This window comes from Pipistrellus hanaki (genome assembly GCF_964339955.1).
Source record: "Pipistrellus hanaki genome assembly, chromosome: 18".
Taxonomy (NCBI): domain Eukaryota; kingdom Metazoa; phylum Chordata; class Mammalia; order Chiroptera; family Vespertilionidae; genus Pipistrellus; species Pipistrellus hanaki.
In genome coordinates, this window is record NC_140520.1 from 3,286,729 (window position 1) to 3,300,417 (window position 13,689).

Sequence of the window (13,689 nt, forward strand, 5' to 3'; positions counted from 1 at the left end):
CGGAGGCCGGGCGGGAGGACATCCCAGGGGCCGGGCGGGAGGACACCCCGGAGGCCGGGCGGGAGGACACCCCGGAGGCTGAGTGGGAGACGAGGGCTCAGAGGGACCTTCATCCCCTCCCCCACTCTCACTCCTCTCAGCCACTCGCTGCGTCAGGGGCCCGAGTGCATCCATCCATCCATCCATCCATCCAACAAATACTTATTCCTACCACGTGCCCCGTGCTCAGCACCAGGACACCCAGTGAGCAGAGCAAACCAGTCTCTGCCCCCATGGAGCTTACTGTTTACGGGGAGAAGATGGACAACGAACAGGAAACATCCTGAGTAAAACAGGATAGTGTGTAGGAACGCCACGAGGAGGACAAACAGAGCTGTACCCGGTGAGCAGCCGGTCTCACTAAGGCGCCGCCCAGCAGCCCGCACAGACCCCGTCCGCGGAGCTCGGAGGGCCGGCCGGCCGGCCGGAGCGGGGGAGGCTGAGGGGAGAAGAGGGGTCCGGGCGGGGGCAGGGGTGGCCCGTGCTGTGCCGGGCAGAGGTGCCCGCCTCTGGGGGGGGGGGCGAAGGTGGAAAGGTGGGTGGGAGCGGGAGAGGACTGAACACAGAGATCCGCCGCCGCCCCTGCCCCCTGACCTTGGTCTGAGCTCTCCTGAGAGGGGCAGGTGAGAGGAGGGGCCGCACCCCTCCCCTGGACCGCCCTCTCCCCTCCTCCCAGCCCACCCCACCTGGACGCTGGGCCTCCCGGGCCCGCTGGGCGCTCAGGCCTGGGTGTGACACATGGCCGAGGCCGCAGGGCGGGTGCGGATGACCACATCGGCCCAGCCCTGGGTGGACTCACCCCCACGGGCCCCAAACGCACTGATGAGGCCCTTCCCTTGGCTTCGGCTGTCTTCACGGTCAAGTGGGACTGTGTCTTGGCACAGCACAGATGCTCAGCTATCAAAGCATGCTGCTGAGCTGAGGGCCCCCCCAGAAAGAGCAACTCCAAAAGGAGGAGAGGGGGTGAGGGGACAGGTCTCTCCCCATGGCTCACAGGCCACGCTGCCCGGCGTGGACGGTCCGGGGCGGGGCTCCACTCCCTCCTCCTCCTCTTCCCCTTCCCTCCAGCCCCCGGCCCCCCAGCAGGAACCCGGTCAGGAGCCAGCTGACTGCAAGAGCAGCTCCAGCCACTTAACTGGATAGCAAGAGCGGAGCCGGAGAAGAGGTTTTCTGGGATCTGCCACTTTGGCGTTTCAGAGCCCAAAATAAACTTCCAGGCTCAAGGTCTTAGACGCCACCCAGCGCTCAGCTCCTCACGCAAGGAAGGGCTTGTGGGCCCTTCCAGGCAGAGGGTCAAGGCCAGAGGCCCGGGAGCGCCTGACCTGCTCCTCCCTCCGGCCCCCACCCCGCCCCCACTCCGCCGCCCATCCATCTGAAGGGGAGCCTGGGGAGAGAGCCACGGGCTTGGGAGGCACAGTCGGGGCTGGAGGGGCCTGCATGGAGTTGTGTAGGCACTTATTGAGCGCCTGCTGTGTGCCCAGCACTGGCCAGGACATTTGAAGGACACGGAGGCTGTGAGAGGTCGTTTTTTCTGACAAGTACCATGAAGCGTCTGAGGGGGGCGCCCGAGGCTTAGCTGTGCCCGCTCAGCAGAGACCGGGAGGAGGGTGCGGGCACACACACACACACACACACACACACCCCGCTCTGGGTCCCTGGGTCCCCAGCAGGGCGGCGCCCACCCAGCCTTAGAGCCAGGCCTGCCTTCCTCCTCCAGGTGGCACCCCAGCCCCCGCCCTCTCACCATACCCTGCTCCCCGGGGGCGCTCAGACTTGGCATTCACCTCCATGCTGTGTGGTGTGGGCCTGGGCCGTGGTGAGTTCCTGCTGGCCCATGGAGGGGAGCAGAGGGGAGCCCTTGGAGCTCAGAGGTGGGTACACAGCTCTTACCCCACAGATCCTGCCCTCCCGGGAGGCCCCCCTGCCCCAGCCCCTGTGGCGATGACCTTCTCTCTCCCTCCCCGTGGGTGGGAGGTGGTGCGGATGGTCCTGAGCAGCGAGAAAGGCCGGGAAGGGGCTGGGGGGAGGCTTGGATGGGAGTCAAGGAATTCCTGCGCCTGCTGCTTGCACAAGGGCCCTGAGCCGCTTCCCTGAGATGTCTTTGCAAACCGAGGCAAGTCTCCTCGGAGATGGGGCCAGCTTCACCCAGGTCCCCCTGCCCGTGCCGGCCCCTGCCCTGTCTCTCCGTCCCAGCCCCTCCGCGCAGCTGTCTAGGGAAGAGACAGGAGCTTGCAAAGCACCCAGGGGCTTCTGAAGGGGCTGGGGGGCGGCCCCACGTTCTGTACACAGCGGACCCACCTCTGCTCGGTATTTCTGAGCTCCCAGGCCAGGCGTGGAGCGTGTCTCCCCGAGGCCAGGCCGAGAGGGCTTAGAAGGAAGCAGCATGCAGTCCCAAACCGGGGGAGGGGGCCTGGTCGGGCAGGGACCCCCTTCCTCCCAGCCAGGGGCCAACCGGGGAGGACTGCTCCCCCCAGGGGCCGGGGTACAGGAGGAGAGGGAGCTGAGGGAGAAGGGGAAGGAGGAGGGGAGGCCTGGGGCGGGGCCTGGGGGTCTGGAGCCTCTCAGCACTCTGGCTGTAATCAGACCGGGCCTGGCGGCGGGCGGGCGGCCATCCCGGGCGGGCGGCCCGGGTCTGTGTGAGGCCAGCGGCGTGCTGCAGGGAGCCTGGGTGGTCACTGACCAGCCTGACCCCCAGGGGGCGGTCCTCCCTCCCTCCCCAATCGGCCTGTATCATACACGCTAAGCACCGAGCTTGCTTTCTCTCCCCACCACCTGTCCTGGGCCCCAGAATGGTCTGGAATCGAGGTCTGCTTCTAGTGGAACAAAATCTACGGTCCCACTACCTGCCCCCTCCTACCCTGCCTCCCTCCGTTCACTCTGCCTCTCAGGCTCCCCTCGGCTCCTCTCTGTGTCTCTCTGTGTCCATTCCCGCCCCTCTGTCTTCCCTGTCCCTGTCGGCGCCTGCCTTCCCTCCCGCTTGAGTCTTCTCCTTCTCAGGCTCAGCCCTCCCGGTCTCTCGGACGGTACCCGTCTCTCCGCCTTTCCCTCTGTGTGAATCTGGCTGGCTCTTCCTCATCTATCTTTTATTCTTCTCCCCGTCTCTCTCTTCGCCTCTTTTCTGACGGTGGTTTTCTCAGTCTCTGTGTGTGAGTCTGTGTTCCTCTCTGTGTTCTTCTTGGTGTGCATCTTTTTTTTTCCTTCTGTCTCTGTCTCTCTCTGGTGCCCCGTCTCACACCTTCCCCTTCAGGCCTGGCAGCACAGTGCAAAGTGCACCCGACGGAAAGGAATGGGAACACCTGAGCCCCCCCCCCCCCCCCCCCCAGCTCAGCCAGGCCCAGTCTGCGGGACTCGCTCCCGCGGCTCCTGGCCCGTTTCCTCGCCGCTGAAACAGGTGGGCGGAGGCCTAGCTCCCGCTCCTTCCTCGCAGCACAGCTCGCCCTGCCCCTCTCTCCTCCGCCTCCGGAGTCAGAGCCTGTCCCCTCCGGCCTCCCACTGTCAGCCCCGCCACAGGGCGCTGCTCCTTCGCGCCTTAGACACCGGGGCGGACAGGCCCTTTCTGGGGCCGCGTCTGGGATACAAACCAGATTAGCTCATCCCCCTAATCCTCTCTGCGCTGGGGCCTCCGCCAGGCGGGGACACCCACGGCGCAGGGCTCGGGTGTGTGTGTATGAGTGTGTGTGCATGTGTGTGTAGTATGTGTTTGTGTGTGTGCATGAGTGTGTGTGAGTGTGTGTGTGTAGTGTGTGTGTATGTGCATGAGTGTGTGTGTGTGTGTAGTATGTGTGTGTGCATGAATGTGTGGAGGTGTGTATGAGTGTGTGTGCATGTGTGTGTAGTATGTGTTTGTGTGTGTGCATGAATGTGTGTGTGTGTGTGGAGTGCGTGCAGCTTCTTGGAGAAGGCAGGACCAAGGTTTCCTCCCTCTGTTCCCCCTCCTGCCGAAAAGCCCCGATGAGCAGCCTCCCTGGCTAAGAAGCCTCATCAGACCTGAGCCAAATCAGGTTTTCCCAATTCCAGTCTGCCCCCCCCTTCCAGCCCCTCCCCGCCGGAGAGCCCACCCCTGCACGGCGCTGGCCCCTGTGCTGTTCTCCATCCTGGGGGAGAGGGTCCTTGTCCCTCTTGGGAAAGCCCGGGTGCCCGCAGGGAGGGGGTGCCCGCAGGGAGGGGTGCCCGCAGGGAGGGGTGCCCGCAGGGAGGGGTGCCCGCAGGGAGGGGTGCCCGCAGGGAGGGGGTGCCCGCAGGGAGGGGTGCCCGCAGGGAGGGGTGCCCGCAGGGAGGGGGTGCCCGCAGGGAGGGGGGGAGGGATGGAGGGAGGGGGGCAGTTTCCCCGCTCCCCGCTCCCAGCTGGAGCCCCAGCCCGCTCTGCAGGTCCGTTTGGAAAGAGAGGGCTTTCCTGGCCGATAAGATCGAAGCGCTCCCTCCGCCAAACCATGCCCTTGTTTTTGAGGCAATTACGGAACTTATTGCATCAATCAGCCCGGCTCCAGCTGCGGCCGCTCAGCTCCCCGCCCTGCGCCCGCATCAGCCGGCCCTGCGGCGGGCGGGGAGCGGGGAGCGGGGAGCGGGGGGCGGGGAGCGGGGGGCGGGGAGCTCCCGCCCGGCTGAGCGCCCTGGCCCGCCGGCCCCGCCGGCCCCGCCGAGCCGGTGAGTACCGGGCGGCCCGCGGGGAAAGGCCGGTGGCCCCGGTGCCGGCGTCGGGGGTGAGGACTCACTCTGGGGCCGGGCGCCCCGCAGTGGCGCTTCCTGGAAACGCAGGCGGGGTGAGGCGCGGTTCAGGCTCCCCGCCGGGCCCGGGGGTGTGTCCTGGGGCGCAGAGTGTGCCCTCCCCCAGGGTGCGGCTCAGGCAGGGCTCCCACACTTCTGTTTGGTCTCAGGACCCCTTTACCCTCTTAACAACGATCGAGGACCCTACAGAGCTTTTGTTTGTGCAGGGCATATCTGCCCACATTCAAAACCAAGACCAACACGGGGGTGAACCGAAAGCACCCCCAGGGTCCACACTAGGCAATTGGAACAAAACAGTTTTATTTTTATTTTTTATTTTTAAATTTATTTTATTGATTTTTTACAGAGAGGAAGTGAGAGGGATAGAGAGTTAGAAACATCGATGAGAGAGAATCATCGACCAGCTGCCTCCTGCACACCCCCCACCGGGGATGTGCCGGCAACCAATGTACATGCCCTTGACCGGAATCGAACCTGGGACCTTTCAGTCTGCAGGCCTACGCTCTATCCACTGAGCCAAACCGGTTTCGGCTGAACAAAACAGTTTTAAATGATAACCCAGAGTATAAAACACTTGGGTCCATGCCAATATAAATAAACGATTGCGTAAATAAATCTACGGGGAGAAGACCTAGCGCTCATGAATTTCAGAGAAGAAGGGAGAGGGAGAGAGAGAGAAACGTCAATGATGGGAGAGAATCATTGATCACCTGCCTCCTGCACGCCCCCTACTGGGGATCAAGCCCGAAACCCGGGCATATGCCCTGACTGGGAAGTGACCCCTGAGCTCCTGTTCACAGGCTGAGCTTTAACCATTGAGCCACAGCAGGCAGGCAGCCATCTGAAGGTTCTTAACTCCGGTTTATTTCTCGATTCGCTATAATCTGGTGTTAGTACACAAAGTATATTTGGAATTGTCCTCAGTATCATTACAAAATGTCTCCTAATTGCCAGATTTAATGTCCTATTTTCATCCTATGTTTGCCTAAGGACTGCTTTATCTCTGTTCCATAAATATTGATAAGCTGTGTTTTTTCTTTCATTCATATGCATTTTGCATGCATTTTAAAAGAGATTTAAAGACGAAAATAATCTTTTATACTTATCCAAATAGTTACATATTTTGTGCTCCTCATTCCTTTGTATGGATCCAGTTTTCTGGAATCGTTATCCTTTTGGCTGAAGTATACCCTTTCACATTTCTTGTGCTGCAAGTCTGCTGGAGCTGAGTTCCTTCAGCTAGTGCATGCGTGAGAAAAGTATTTTTGAAAGGTATTTTCACAAGGTATCAAATTCTAGGTTGACAGCTTTTTCCCTGGTACTCTAAGGTTATAGCTCAGCTGTCTTCCAGGTTGTAATGTCACCAATGAGAAGTCTGCTGTTATTCTTATCCTTGTACATCTGTACATAATATGTCTGTTCCATCTGGCTGTTTTGAAGGCTCTCTCTTTATCACTGGCTTTAAATAATTTATAATTTTTCTTGGTGTAGTTTCCTTCATGTTTAAGGTTCATTGCTTAAGGTTCATTGACATTTTTGTATCTGTCAGTTTCTCATTTTCTTCAAATTAGGAAAGATTTGGCTATCAGTGATCAAAATTTGGCTATTAGTGACTCTGATTAAACTTATATTAGGTCATTTGATTTTCTCTCAAAGGCCACTGATACTTTGTTATTGTTTAAAAAATTTTTTACATGCTGTGTTTCACTATAGATAATTTTTATTGCTATTTTAAAAGGTTTAACAATAATTTCTCCCATAGTGTGTAATCTGCTATTAAAACCACACATTTTGTGTGTGTGTGTGTGTGTGTGTGTGTGTGTGTGTTTTACCTTGAGATAATGTGGTTCTCATCTGTAGAAGTTTGATTTGGGTCTTTTCTATATTCCTCATGTCTCAAGTTAATTTAATACTTCATCTATCTCCCTAAACATATGGGATACAATTATAGTAGTTGTTTTAATAGAATTGTCCACTAATTATACCATAGTGTTATTTTGGGTTAATTTTATATTGATTGATTATTTTCCTAGACTATATTTTTCTGTTTCTTTGCAATGCCTGGTCATTTTTTATTGTGTGCTAGGTTTTCTGAATTTTAATTTTTTGGGTACAGATGTTTTTGTTTCTCTATACAAATTCTTGAGCTTTGTTCTAGGATGCAGTTATTTGAAAAAGTTTGATCCTCTTGAGTCTTGCTTTATTTATTTACTTTTTGGGTGGGAGCAGAGAAGAATTTAGTCCAGAGCTAACGGTGGCCCATCCTGGAGACAAACCTTCTGAGGGTTCTACCCAGCCTCCTGTGACCTGTGAGCGTTGTCATTCTGCCTCGTGAGGACAGAGACTGCTCCCCGCCCCAGGAGAGCTCTCAGTGTGGTTCCCTCGGCTCCTCTGAGGGGTCGGCTTCCACCTGTGCGTATGGTGATCACTGGCAGTTGAAGGCTCCAGAGGAAGCACCTGGAAATCCCTGGAGGCCTCACTAGAGCTCTCTGGTCTCCAGGACTCTCTCCTCCCACCTCCCGGCTTCATCTGCTCGACTTAGGGCTGTGATTGGCAAACTGCGGCTCGCGAGCCACCTGCGGCTCTTTGGCCCCTTGAGTGCGGCTTTTCCACAAAATACCACGGCCTGGGCGAGCCTATTTTGAAGAAGTGGCGTCAGGAGAAGTTTAAATTTAAAAAATGTGGCTCTCCAAAGAAATGTCAACCGTTGTACCGTGGATATTCGGCTCTGTGGACGGAGGAGTTTGCCCACCACTGCCCTGGGCAGACCACGCCCTTTCTGTTCCCATCGGCTCCCCCAGACCCACACGCCAACCCAGACTTCAACCTGACAGCTCTGTGCGTGGCGTCTGTCGTTCTTATCGCCTGGAATGCCGTCTGCTCTTCCTCACCCGGGAGACCGACCTGCAGGCCCAGGACAGATGTCTCTTCCTCTGGGGGCCATTCCCCAGCGGAATGCGCAGCTTGTTCCTGTATCTGTTACAGTCAGCACTGGACACATCGCACCAGCTCTGTGTTTGTCTCTCCCGCCTGCCTCTCCAGCCCCCAAAGGGTGTAACTTCTTTATTTCTCCACCCCAGTGCCTACGGCGGTGAGTGGCAGAGGGAGAGTTGTTGTGTGGGTGTCTGAATGAACGAAATCTCCGTTTTCCTCCCAGAGGGGGCTGGCTCTCGATTCCTTAAGGTTTGTTTTGTTTTGTTTTCCAGCAAAGAGAATATAGGATAAGGTGACCAGACGTCCCGATTTTTAACAATTTGTCCCGTGTCCCGATCAGGACTTTTTGAAGACGCCTCGGGACGCGGGACAAATTGTTAAAAATCGGGACTGTCCCGTCAAAAGCGGGACGTCTGGTCACCTTAGTGTAGGAGGAGCAAGACATCTCTGAAGCAATCACATGGGCGAATGAATGAACAAAGGAATGAACGCCATGGGCTCCTCCTGACCCGTTTAACCAACAGCTCTGAGCACCTGCCGTGCCTGTCACTGCTCCAGCGGTTACACAGCTGTGACTGCTGTCACCTGCGGAGGGCTTGCTTCTGCCCTCACCAGTCCGGAGTCTGTTTGCTCACTTAAGGCTCACAGCAACCCTGTTGCATGTGCTGTGGGTTCCCTGTCCCTGGTCTGGACCCCAGCCCCGTGTGAGGCAGGGACCGTGGCTCTGCCCCCTCCTTCGCCGCTGGGGGAGCGGCGGAGCCTCGACATGGGGAGGGGACCCCTGAGGAGGGGACACGTTTCTGCCCACACCAGCGCCTCTGAGTGGACGGGGCGGGGCCGCACCTCGGTGCAGAGAGAATTACAGGGACAGGAGCACCAGGGGGCGCCAGCAACTCAGCTTTGGAAGAAGGGGAATGCGCCTTTCTCTCCCCAAAGGCAGTAAGTCCTGGCCCTTCCTCCTGCTCCGGGGGCTGGAGCGGAGGCTCTCAGAGGCTGAAGGCAGAGCTCCCGTTCTGGCCTCCTTTCCTGCTTGCCCCCCCTTTGTATCCCGTGTCCCGGGCACAGAGAATACACACACCTCTGTCCACGCAAGTCAGTACCCTTCCCTCGGTTTGTTTATTTATTTATTTATTTATTTATTTATAATTTCTTTGTTGATTAAGGTATCACATATTTGTCCCCAACCCCCCATTCCAGTGCCCTAGCTGGTCTGGCTCAGTGGGTAGAGTATCAGCCTGAAGACTGATTCCCGTCAAGGGCACAGTCCCCAGTGTGGGGCGTGCAGGAGGCAGCCGATCCATGATTCTCCCTCGGTCTATTCAACCCGGTGTCTCCAGACCCACCAATCTCCCTGCTCCGCTGAGCTTCCAGGCACTTGGGGACCCATCGCTCACTGGGGGCACCTGTGGCGTCCTGCCCGGCTCCGCCCTGAGAGGTCACAGCTGCCAGACGTGTTCCCCCTGAAAGTCTGCCCGGAGAAGAGTCAGTAAAAATGCCGGTTGATGACGGGCAGGCACAGAAGTGGGGGTGTGGGGGGTCCTTCTCAGCACAGCTCAGGGGGCTGCAGGGCCAGCAGCGACCATCGCGGCCGGAAACCACGTGGATGAGGACTCGATCGTCCCACAGTTCTGTGCTGTCCCACCTCCTGTCTGTGTGTCCAGAGAGGTGTGGCTGAGGAATGAGGGGGTGTGTGTGTGGGGGGGGAGGAGGCCCGGGGCAGGGAGCAGAGCTTTCCCAGGGCGAGAATAAGGCCCACATAGAGAACGAGAGGCAGAGAGATGCCAAGAGCCGGGCTCGGCCGAGGAAAGCGAGCCCTGAATGGGAGCCTTGTGTGTGGCCGGGGTGTTGACTCACCGGGCTCAGGGGAGGGGACTCGCTGGGGATGAAGAAGGGCCTGTGTGCTGTGGTCGCCACCCCAAACCCCCCGTCACGCCGAGGACAGCCTGTCTGCTCGGAGCCAAACAGGCCCGGAGGCTCTGCTGGGGCCGGTGGGCCGGGAGGAGGGCGCGGGAGGGCGGGCACACAGCGGAGGGCGAGGGCCAGTGTTTGGAGAACGAGGCCTTTGGGGCGGGCTGTGTCTGCGCCGGGACAGGAAGTGTCTCTCCCACGCGGGCAGGTGTGGCCGGTCAGGCCCGGGATAGGTGACTCCCTGGCCACAGCTGAGCAGCTCAGGGTGCCTCCTGAGTAAGCGCTTCGCAGAGACAGACGGGACACAGCCTGAGTGTAGCCACTCCACATCCTCCCCTCCGGCCTGGCCTCGCCTCAGCCGCCAAACCAGTTCCGAGGTATGAGGACAGGATTTTTGTGGCAACTAGGCCGGCCGACAGCCCTGGGCCGGGGACAGAGGGCAGGGCTGGAATCTGGGGCAGCTCAGGTGAGCGAGCTCGGTGCCCAGACACTGGAGGGGATCAGGTGAGAGGGAGGAGAGCCCGAGGGAGCAGCCGGGGCCGAGGGAGCAATCCCTGGTCCCAGGGCCGCGCAGGTGGAGGCCGCAGAGCCAGTCCTGTCAGCTGGGCTGAGCCTCCTGGCCCTACTGGGCTCATCCTCATCTGTAATGTGGGCGCTAGGACGAAGGCTCTCAAAACTTCCTTCTTGTTCCAACCATCCCCCTCTTTTCTCCCCAGTGTCCTGCTTCTGGTGAGAGTCTCAAAAGCTAGCTAGCTAATGAGCGGATTCTCACTGAGGCGACTGGCTGGTGAGGGCTAACATCCTAGACTCCCCAGATGTGTTTTTCCGTAGTGCTGGCTACAGGATGGCCAGTGGGGGGAGTGGACTTGAAGGTCAGTCGGATGGTTTGAATCCCAGCGGTGCCACTGAGTCAGCCCTGCCCGGCCTCGGGGCCTCGGGCCCTTTCCCGGCCCCGGAGCCTTTGTTCCCCGATGGGCCAAGTAGGAGCTCCTGCCCCTCTCAGGATCCGTAGTGACTGAGTGAAGGAACATCCATAAGATCCCTGTGGGGAGTCTGGTACCAAATAACACACCCGGAGTGTGTGCACCCTCCTTTGGGACCTGACCGTGACCAAAGGAACAGGGAGGGGTGGGGATGGAGACCGCGGCAGGAGGCTTACTGGGGACTGGGCTCCCTTGGGATCAGCATGAAGGGCGGGGAGGACACGAGGGGAAGAGAACGCTGAGTTGTGGCTCAGCCAGTCCTACTGGGGGCTTTGACGCTGGGATGACCCTTCAGAGGTCCCTCCATTAGGGACAAGGGGCCGGGTCTTGATACCCCTCACCAGCCGGTCTTTGGACATGGACTGCCCACGGAGGAGAGGTGACCTTGGTCAGAATGGTTTTTCGGGTCAGGCAATTCCCACAAGGGGCTCAGGCGGGTGAAGTTCACGGTCAGCAAACCCTTCCCTCCCCCAGGGGACCTGGTGTCTCCGGTGCGGTCAGTGAGCAGGGCTCTTGTCACATTAAGTAAGCGACTCCCCAGGGATCAGGCCAATCTTGTTGGGGCACTTCCGGTAATTTCTCAGGACCAACCGCTCCTCGGTGTGGACTGAGCCGCCCGGCACTCCGTGCCACCCCATTCCCCCGTGGTGCTTCTGCCAGGGCCCCTTCCATACCCCCGCTGCTTCTCCCGTCGTCTCAGTTACGTTACCGTGTTAATGCTTTGCTTCTCCGGATTGTTTAAAGGAAACACTTTCAAACTTGTTTTCCGTAATAGCTACCTTGGTTTCTGTCTTAAATATTAAAGGCAAGTCTGTTGCTTGAGGGGAATTGTTGATTAGGTTTGATAATCCACTCCTGGGGGGTAGAGGTGGGGGGTAGGGTGAATGTGGTGTCTTGCTGGGTTAAACCTGTTCCAGTCCAAGAATCTGCCCAGACCCTTATCTGGAGCCCAATTTAGTCCACATCAGAACCTGCCTTCCATCCTCTCCCCGCCGCCCCGCCCCCCCCCCCCCCCCCCCCAGAGGGCCTGGGCTCAGCGAAACACGGGCAGTGGGCAGAGCACAGCCCGGGGTTAGGTGGCCTCACTTGTGGAGCTCAGCGAGGCAGCATGCGTGTGAGGTCGTCAGCACGGCCGGGAACCCAACTAGATATCTCTGACTAGGAAAAGCCTCCTGGCAAACCAGTCTCAGGAGCTTAGGACCTCTCCTTAGCTCAAAGGCAAGAACCAGTTTTTGTGAGTGAACTGGTGAGGGCAATGAGGCACCATTTCTCAGGAGATTACCCACATCCCCTGGTCCCCAGGCCCACCCCCGGGCATCCGCACGTGTAGCAGGCTCCCAGGTTCTACTGAAGCAACACCAAGTTCTCCCCAGCTTTTCCCCATGGACTGGCCATGGACAGCTGGATGTAGGTTCTCAAATGACACAGAAATGACTCCTGGGGAACAACGCTACTGCCTACCCCTGACTCGGGTATGCATACCCATCCAGCGTTCCAAAAGACATCTGAAATTTTGTTTCAAGCACTAAGCACCAGAATCGCTCTTTATAAATCTCACACACACACACACACACACACACACACACACAGACCAGGCAGCAGGGCTGACAGGCTGTTACGGGAAACCAGATATGCCCCGTGTTTGTTGAAACGATCATTAATTGGCTTAAATGCTGGAAACTTAAGCTATGTAAACATCCACACTGTCTGGACATCTTTTGTACATCAAGGGACCTCCAAGTGCTTTTGTCTGGCTACGGCTCGCATTTACTAACAGAGCGGCAGCCACAGCGCGGGGCTGGGAGACGGGAGCCTCGGTCCCGGGTGAAGGGAGAAGAGCAGGGGCTCCGTGTGTTGAAGTTAGGACACGAGTCATGGTGGGGTTTTTTTGTTTTTTTTTCTGGGAATAGAGTCTAGCTTTTCTTAGATTCTCAAAAGCTTCAGGGTCTCCAAGGGGGTTAACAATGACAGATACTGGGAAGGCTTCCTCCGGCTCTACGGTTCTAAAGAAAACGGGCGTCCCGGCTCCCTCCGGGGTCTGACTGGACGGGCCTCGGACTCCATTTGGCTCCTGAAAGCCGTGAGCGAATGGCTCCTTCCCGGAACAGTGCAGGCCCTTGTTGGGCAACACGCTTCACTTTGTACAAACAAGACTGCTTCCCCCGACAGTATGATTTAGCTTGTTTTAATGTCGTCTGCTAGAAAATGGATGGAGATTTCTGCACGCTGCATTTGCTTTACAAACGTTAGTGACTGGTTAATTAATGCCTGTGCTATGGGCTGCACAGCATTATAATCTGTTGACCGGTAACACAGCTTTTTGCAACATGGGTTAAAATTCCAAAACTGTGAATCATGGAACGTTTACTTAGCACACACGACCTACGGCAAACCTAAATACTATTCTAGAACGCCTAACTGGATTATTGGATCCACTGCAGTATTGTGCTTTTTTATCTCAGAAGATAGGCGACTAGCAAAAATACACATTTCTTTTTTCATCTCCCCACCCCCAGGTTACACTGTAAAAGAAATACATTAGTCAGTGCACTTCCTAAGAAATAAACTTCCCCATAATCTCTCTCTATATATATCTATGCCGAGATAAAGGAAGAGCACAATGCAGCCTTTAAGATTACCATTTAAGCACTCTGGGACTACTGCCCCTCAATTTAACACGCTCAGCTATTTTATCATCAGCACCACCATTTGGCTACGCCGGGAATAAAGCTCAGTGCGTGATTGCTTTGGGAAAGTTAAGATCCTCCCTCCATCACTGGTAGGCTCTCTGGGGCATTAACTGTTTTTAATTGTTAAGTATTGGCCTTCATCAAACCATAAGCTGTGGAGGCACCCATGTGCTCCCCAGTGAGTTCATTTCCGTCACCTGCCCATCAACTCACTCTGGATTAGGAGGAAACAGACTTAAAGGACGGCAGGTCAGGGGCTGCTGGGTAGAGGCCGGTGAGAATGTATTGAGGACACCGTGTTCTGTGACGCCCATCCCCATGGACACAGGGTCAGGTAACTGCGTTGTGTATAACACAGTCGGAGCGGGTTGTGGGCAGTCTTGTTGGAACAGAGAGAGGGTCATTACGCT